The sequence below is a fragment of the Camellia sinensis genome, chromosome 3 (genome assembly GCF_055761805.1).
Source record: "Camellia sinensis isolate YWXY chromosome 3, ASM5576180v1, whole genome shotgun sequence".
Classification (NCBI taxonomy): domain Eukaryota; kingdom Viridiplantae; phylum Streptophyta; class Magnoliopsida; order Ericales; family Theaceae; genus Camellia; species Camellia sinensis.
The window spans coordinates 24,124,938-24,133,896 of NC_138963.1; the positions used below are offsets into that span (position 1 = coordinate 24,124,938).

The 8,959-nt window shown below is 32.5% G+C and overlaps 1 non-coding gene across 1 annotated transcript; it reads right to left on the reverse strand.

Annotated features, from left to right (window-relative positions):
- Positions 1 to 291: 291 nt before the first annotated feature.
- On the reverse strand, positions 292 to 4,754 carry LOC114305008 (uncharacterized). Its single transcript, XR_014363625.1, has 2 exons — positions 4,560 to 4,754; positions 292 to 1,036 (listed from the first exon to the last, which is right to left on the reverse strand). It is a non-coding gene; the product is annotated as an uncharacterized LOC114305008 (transcript).
- Between the last annotated feature and the right edge of the window lie 4,205 nt (positions 4,755 to 8,959).

An 8,959-nucleotide genomic window follows, 5' to 3' on the forward strand; every position in this document is an offset into this window, starting at 1 on the left:
TATTAAAATTTTAACGAATTCGAACTCCAACTTGAACGCTATAAAAATTTAACAAACCGAATTTAAACAAATCCTTATCAAACCAAACTCAAACTTGAGCATGTTTACAAATGGTTTTGTTCATTTACAATCCTAAGTCATATAATCTCATTGATTTTGTTTTAAAATAAATGAATGACAATTATTTTTTTTAAAATACACCATTTATTTATCTACAAAATAAAATTATGCTAATTTTTCACACAAAATCTATAAACACAGAGACTTAAAAAATAAATGAGCCGGCTCATCTCAATTGCAAAGTCCTTTTTTGACTAGGCCATACCTTATATTTTAGATCAGCAAACTGGTTTCTTACAGAACTTTGAACAGGGAAACCAGGTTATCATATATCCCCTCACCACCCTTGGAAGGGAGGGTAAGAGGAGACACAAAAATTTACATCACATACTGTGAATACATGTACAGCTTGTCTAGCATCTAAATTCCAGATGAGAAATTGAGCATCTTCTAAAAATTACAACACATGCCGTGAGTTGAGTCTGGCTCAATGATTTCTAGATTTAGTTAAGGTCTTTCCGGATCTCTGTGTGGGTCTCTGTCTCTTCCGAATGATCTGCAGTGCCAATCCTTTCAATGGTAGCGTAATGTCGAGAGGCAGGAGCACTTCTTCCAACTCGTGCCACTCGAGATCTTCAACATCACCATCATCATATACCACCCTGTACCAACCGGCTTCTTTGTCAAACTCGGTTACTTTTCCGTTATAAAACTGATCACCAAACAACTTTCGAACCTCTCTTCCCTTCAACCATTCGCCGAAACCTGCATTCCTGTGTGATTCAGCGTCCCTTCCAATGTCGCAGGGGACTAGAGTTTCATTATTTGAAGGCAACGGAGGCACACCATTTATAACAATAGCAGGTTCCCCATATAGCTCGAAAACCCCAGTTGGTAAAGAGTCTGGTTCCTCTTTGCATGTGTTCTCCATCTCTAATCGTTTTCCTAAATAAGCTTGCAGAGAGAATTTAAGAACCTATATAAAATGGCATTGTTTAATGGTCTTTTGGAAATTGTATTAGCTTATTATATTAGATCTTCGAAATGTGAATATGGCTAAAAAAAATTGGTGTAGTTGAACCAAGAAACAGAAGTGCTAGCAAGTGCAAGGATTTGCATCACCAAAAATGTCAAAAGCATAAACTGATACACATCTATAAAGAATCCAAATACCTAAGAAACACTCAAGAAAAGTATAGCATAGTCCAAGTCAACCAACGGGTAACATAGAAGATTCAAATGATCTCTTTTAGTGTATCAACTCGATAAATTCACGAGTAAGTTATGTTCCATACCCACATGCTGTGGATACAAGTTAGAAACCAAATCATTTCCACAACCCCTTTGAAAAATCGAAATACAAATGTAAATTAAAAAACTTAGAATACATAAGTTTCTTTTACTAACGGCTTGAACAAATCAAAAACAACGCTCAATTAGTACACATTAATGTTTGTTTGGGAGGAGAATGATGAGTACACACCTAATATTTGGCATAGTGCACACAGTGATTGCCTGAGACTTGAACCCATAATCTCAAGATTATTAGGCCAAAGTTTTACCATTGAACAAATTATTAACCAAATTCTATAATATCACTAAATGCTCGCCAAGGGATCAATCCATCCTTACTATAAAAATAGTCATCAATTTTCTTTGAAGCTGAGTTGAAGGGTTATGAAAGATTTAAAATTTTAAATCAAACTCAAACCTAAATTCTTAAATATAATTGGTTTTCCAAGTAAGGCTATTCTTAAATTCCTATTATATTCCTAAACCAATGCTTTGCAAATTCCTATGAGCATTGTTTAAGAATTTAGGTTTTAAACCAATTCTAATTTAAGTACTATTTATGGTAGTAACTATAGTTCATTTAAATTATATTTGAGTTCTATTCCTAAATTCCTAAAACCAATTTGCAGAGCTGTGGTTTTCCATATTTCTGCTCCCAAGATTGTCCACTATCCACTAAGCATTCCAACCATCAAAGTATTATGATCTGGGTTAAGCCCATCTTTCCTATGGTTTGAAGATTTGATGAGAGAAATAGAAATAGAAAAAGGAAAGGTAATCCCACTTTTTGTTTGGTTATAATGGAATACATAGGGGAAAAGAAAGTGAGAAGGAAATGTAATCCCACTTTTTGTCTTTTAGGTTTACTTAACGTTGTATTTGGTTGGGGGATTTAGAAAGAAAAAAAAAGGAAAAGATAAGTAAAATATGAATAAAATATACTTACATTTCACCTAACACACACGCATTTTCCCTTTCCAAATCCCTCAAACTCAGCGTTAGCCTCTTTTCTTTCTCCATTTCTCAACTCAACCAAACATAACTTGGAATTCAAATCCTATTAATTCTGTCTCTTTCCACTTCCCTTTTCCTCATCAAATCCTTTAACCAAACACTAAAAAATATTCATAAGAACAATTGAGACCCCGGCATGCAAGTTGAACAAACCAAAAAAACACTAATCATAACTAAATAAGTAAATTAACAAACTACTAAATTTCTAAAATGCACAAATTTTATTTTTTAACAAACAAATTTTCATTGATCTTGAAAATCATAAAGACAATCACAAAAAGAAAACATTTTACAATCAAACAAGATAAAACAAAGCGATAAGGAGGTTTAGTTAAAATCTGGAAACACATTTCTAGGGTTCATCAGTCTTCAAACCCATTTACAAGCAGAGATAAGTTACAAATTTCACCAGAGAGCGGGAGAGAGAGAGAGATCTGAGAGTGTAGTACCTAGTTGGCCGGAGCAAGTCTACCGGTGCCGCTAAGTTTCGCCAGAGAAGGTGAAGCCCTTCACTTCAGTCTTTAGTGAAATCGAATAAGCCCCAATTTTAACGAGTAAAGAGGAACCCTATATATATATATACCAAAACCAGACGGTTCTAGAGAACCGGTCCGGGTTAAACAGGTTACCGGTTGAATCAACGATTTGGGTGGTTTAAGTACATATATATATATATATAGGATTCCTCTTTACTCGTTAAAATTGGGGCTTATTCGATTTCACAGAAGACTAAAGTGAAGGGCTTCACCTTCTCCGGCACCGACAGACTTGCTCCGACCAACCAGGTACCGTACTCTCAGATCTCTCTCTCCCTCTCTTTGAAATTTGTAACTTATCTCTTCTTGTAAATGGATTTGAAGACTGATGAACCCTAGAAATGTGTTTCCATATTTTAACTAAACCTTGTTTGAATTGTAAAATGTTTTCTTTTTGTGATTGCCTTTATGATTTTCACATAAAATTTGTGCATTCTAGTTTGTTAATTTACTTATTTAGTTATGATTAGTTTTTTTTTAGTTTGTTGAACTTATCTCTTTTTTTAGTTTGTTCCTAGGAATATTTTTTAGGGTTTGGTTGAAGGACTTGATAAGGAAAATGGACAGGGAAATGGAAAGAGAAAAAATTGATAGGATTTGAACTCCAAGTTATGTTTGGTTGAGTTGAGAAATGGAGAAAGAAAAGAGGCCAACACTGTGTTTAAGGGATTGGAAATGGAAAAAGAAAGGATAAAATGTGTGAACTAAGTAAAATATAGGTATATTTTATTCATATTTTACTTATCTTTTCTCTTTTCCTTTTCAAATCCCAACCAAACATAGTGCAAGTGAACCTAAAAGACAAAAAGTGGGATTACATTTCCTTCCCACTTTCTTTTCCGTTTCTTTTCCCTATGCATTCCATTGTAACCAAACAAAAGGTGGGATTACCTTTCCTTTTCTTTTTCTATTTCTCTCATCAAATCTTCAAACCATAGGAAATATGGGCTTAACCCAGATCTGATGGTTTGAATGCTCAGTGCATAGTGGAGAATCTTGGGGGCAGAAATATGGAAAACCACTGCTCTGCAAATTGGTTTTAGAAATTTAGGAATAGAACTCAAATATAATTTAAATAAACTATACGATAAACAGAACTTAAATTATAATTGGTTTAAAACCTAAATTCTTAAACCAATGCTCCTAGGAATTTAGGAATAGATTTACTAGGAAAACCAATTATATTTGGGAATTTAGGTTTGAGTTTGATTCAAAATCTTAAATCTTTCATAACTCTTCAACTCAGCCTAGCCTATAGTAAGGAAGGATCGACCCCTTGGCGAGCATTTAGTGATATTATAGAATTTGGCTGACGATTTGTTCAATGGTAAAACTAATACGCAATCAAACCAACTGTGAATGAATCATAGAATAATTGGCATGCTAAAGTCCACAAGAAAAACTTCAAAATCAAAAATCCAAATAAAATAGAACTCAATATCTTCATTGACCCTAAAGTAAAGAAATGCCTGTATTGTATAGATAAACATCCAAACATCAATAATTTCAAACCATCCGTCAAAGTATCAGGAAGACCACAAGATCCAACAAAGAAAAATCCGAAGTAACCCTAATCAATAATCATCAGTCACAGACAAAGATTTCAGAATTAAAATTCGAAAATAAAACCCTAAATCCTGAGATAGAGAAAGATACATGTATCGTGAGAGTCCCTTCCAATCAGATTGTGGAGGAATGCTTCAGCAAAGAGCAGGTCCCTCTTGGTGGGTTGCAACGGTAAGCAAACCGAAGTTAGAGAGAGAGAGCAGAGGAGACACAGAGATGAAATTTGTGAGTCCTGAAGATCCACACCCCATCAGCTTCTCAGACCTCAAAGAAAATAAATTGTCATTTTGATATCTATCAATTATTTTATATATTTTTTTGTGAGCAAATATATTTTTTTTTTCTATAATAAGCCCCCCCAATTTTTTTTTTTTGAGACATTTACAAAAAAAATCTTAATTTATGGACTTATGTTATATTAAATCTTCAAATTTTATTAAATTTTTAATAGTCACAATTATTATTTAAACAATGACGTTTCAACATTTATAATTATCTATAAAGGAACATCATAATTTGTTATTTATTTTGATTTTTAAAATTTTAAAATATCAATTTTCAAATTAAAAAAACTAAAAAAAGTTATGTGCAAAAAAAAAAAAAAAAACAAATGTTTTTTTGAAAAACCTAAATGATTTTTTTGTGCAAACTTCTATGTCTATAAAGAAGTATAATGATGGAACATTGATGTGCAAAACAAAAAAAAAAATTAAAAATGAAAAAAACTCATATTGTTCTTAGTTTTAAAATTGAAAAAAACTGATAATCTTGTCGATTTTATTGAATAGTTGAATCAAACCAAAAAGTTAAAAAGGCAAAAACATTTAATCTCATACTCAGTTTTTTTTATCAGTTAGTGAAACAATTATATAAAACATTACTATACAAAATTGAAAATATTCTTAGTTTTAAAAATTGAAAAAAAAAACTTGTAATATTCTCAATTTTACTAAATATAACTTATTGGTAAAATCTTAAATAGGACCTGATCTATCGTACTCCCTCCGTCCCAAAATATTAGTCCCTTATTTCATTTTTCATTGTCCCAAAATATTAGTCCCTCTTTATAAATCAAGTACAAAAATAATGTAAATTTCCTATTTTGCCCTTCTTTTAAATTAATAAACAATTTAAAAAGTACAATTATGACATTGATATTCCCAAAAAATGTACTATCAAAAGGGTAATTTTGGAAAACCAACTTTTTTCAAATGCAATAAGTGTACTACCAAAAAAAGTTGGATTCCCCAAAAGGGACCAATATTTTGGGACGGAGGGAGTAACATTTATAAATAAGACTTTTAGATAATTAACTCTTGTATTTTTTTAAGACAAAATAAATTTTGTTACCAATCACCAATTTTAGATGTGTATTGTTATGCTTAGAGCCAAATATTTGGCTTCTTTTTGTAACAAATTTTTTTTCTTACCAAATTAAAAAAATTTACTACAAAAGAAAACCCGTTTTTTTTTATTTTTATGACAAAATTAAAAAGTTTTGTTTGGTTTCATTTTTCAATAACTATTTTTAAATGAATCATAAGCCTTAGTGATTTTTTATTTTATATTTTAGTCAATTTTTCTACTTTTAGTTGTGTATATAAAATGTAAAAAATAAAAAATTAAATAAAACATAAATAAATAAAGTTTAATAAAGACAAACGAGAACTCGTTTAAAAATAATTTATGAGAATTTAAATCAAAAAAAAAATTAAAGTTCAAAAATAGCAAACAATAATATGAAAAAATCAAGTTGAAGTTATTTTTTTTAAATACACCTAATTTAAATATACTTAAGAAGTAAAATATTTATGAAAAAAAAAATGACAATGTACTCTATATATATATATTGTATCTAGTGAATTTTTTTTATAATATTTTCATAAATTTTGTACTTTTTAAATTTATCTAAATTAAAGTGATCTAAAAAGTAAAAAAGAAAAAAAAATATTATAATATTAAAAATGTTCACTAAGAAAATACAAATTAAAATTAAAAATCAATTCTTGAAAACTCCATAGTAAACAAGGTGAAGTTTTCTATTAATTTTGAAAATTAGAAACAAATTATTATTTTTTTCATTTGTATTTTTCCTCACAAAAAATAGCTACTTTAATTACATTTTTTTTTTTTTTTTTGGAGAGGAGTTTTGGCCTTTGATTTTTCTAAAATGGGTGTTATAGCAGAAAAGGATAGAGTTGGTTCAGACAATGAGAAAAAATGCTTGCGTGCAAGAGGGGGCTTTACCGTGAGAAAGAATAGTTGGTTTGTATAAGGTGTCTTTCTTGGATAACAGCTTCAATGCTTGCATGCACGATGGGCTTAAGTGTGAGACAGAAGACAGGGGCTTTAGTGCGAAATAAAAGAAATGGTATACAAAGTGTCTTCTTGAGTCACGACTTTAATGCTTGTAAGAAAGGAGTTGGCTCAAGTGCAAGAAAGAAATAAGGGTTTGTAGAGAGTGTCTTCTTAGGTCATGACTTCAGTGTCTGTATATGTGAAAATGAGTGATAAGAGTGAGAGTGAATGTCTTCGAGTCACTGTTTCAATGCTCCAAAACACAAAATGACAGCAATTTAATAAAGAGAAATAATTAATGATAAAATATTTCCGTTTGCTTAAACTTATATGTTCATTGCCAAATCAATAAAAATACAAGAACGGTGTCGTTTATAGAGAATTTATCGTTGGTGACAAAATATGTTTGTCTTTCACAATTTAACCTTATAAGACGAAAATATATTTGTTGCGCAATCAATCACAATCCGTGTTACAAAGGTTCAATTTATTAGTGGCAAAATATTCTTATCTCCTGTAACTTATTCTTCCAAGACAAAAATATATTTGTCGCCTACTTAACAAAAAGATTTTGTTACAAAGGGAGAATTTATTAGTGACAAAGTATTTTCGTCACCCACAACTTATTCTTTCAAGACAAAAATATATTTGTCACCCTGTAGACGTCCCTGGACTTCTCGGGAAAAATCCCGTTTTGTCCATTAGGCTCACTACAGTTCGGACTCAACGTCACGGTTCTTAATCTGATCTCGCAAAGTGCAATACGAGATTGATAAACCACCAAAGAGTCCAAATCCGGCAAATCGTTTTGAAAAACTGATTTTTAGAAAGAAGTGCCAATCATGGACTGCTTTGCCAGATATAGAGTCACCACCTAAATAATTTATTTTGGAAAAATTTAGGAAACCCTGACTCGTCCCTAAGGCCACGTGTCTGTCATCACCAAAGTTGTCTCGGCTCGAGAACTTGGGTACGATTGGGGAAGGTCATGCAATGAGCACCCCCGCTCGCCCGATCAAAGATCGGCCACTACTAAACATGATATCTTGTTTTGGAAAACATATGTGCTCTTATTCTGGTTTATTAGCCTAGAATTGCTATGTGATGCGCACAGCGTACAAGTATAGATTAGATCGTCCAAGTTAGAACAAAACATCTCATGTTTGTTTTTGAAAGTGGTTTGCTACTCGCAAGTAGGCTAAAATGCGGATTTTGCCACCCTCAAGTGGGCTTAGAAAACATAGTGATTTGCCGCTCTTAAGTGGGCTTAAAACTCGCAATCGATGAATTGTTCCAATTTAAATAATCCAACCTTCACCTACAGGCATTCAGGCAGGTATATCACATAAGCAGTTAGCCTCATGGCAAGCATGCTATCATGGCAGTCACTCACACACATGCAAGGATGCTAAAGCATCAACACTCACTGAGTACTCCAAGCCAAAGAAAGAAGCTAATTAGAAATCATGTATGAATCCTAACTATGCTGAGATGCCTAATGCAACACATGCAGGATGCAACTAAGATAGGCTCGGCTATTCTAAAATGTTATGTGAAATGCAATTTGATACATCTATTTAAATAAGAATTGAAATACAATGCAGTTAGTATGATGCGCCGAGCCTAGTGCATGCAAGACAGATGAATGAATGCGAACATGCGAGCATAAGGATGCTAACTGAAACATACCCTAAAACTAACCATCATAAGCCAGTAAATAAAAGGGAGAAAGAAATGGGGGTTGGAAAACATGCATCACACACACGCACACTTATTTACAACATTGCCTTCTCGACGGAGGGTCCGAATGAATATTACAGAATCAACTAGCTAATCTAAGCTAATTATTACACAACCAAAATGAATAATAAATTACAGCTAATTATTACATAACTCTAACTAATTCGCAAATTAGCTAGGCAAGCAATTAAACTATCATGCAAACTACATGAAACAGACTGCCTTAGCTCTGCCTTGGATGATGAAGGATGCATGCATGCTTGAATTGCCTTGTTCGGAAATCCCTCGCGACACTCCGACTTGCCTTTGTTTGCAATTAACCTCAGAACACTACACAAGGCTCTAGAAGGCTGAAACTCCACCCTGGGAATTTGTAGGAAGGCTGCCGACCAACTATTGGCCTTGGAGACCACCTGCCGACCACCTTTTGTGGGAGAAACCAAAAGGGGTGG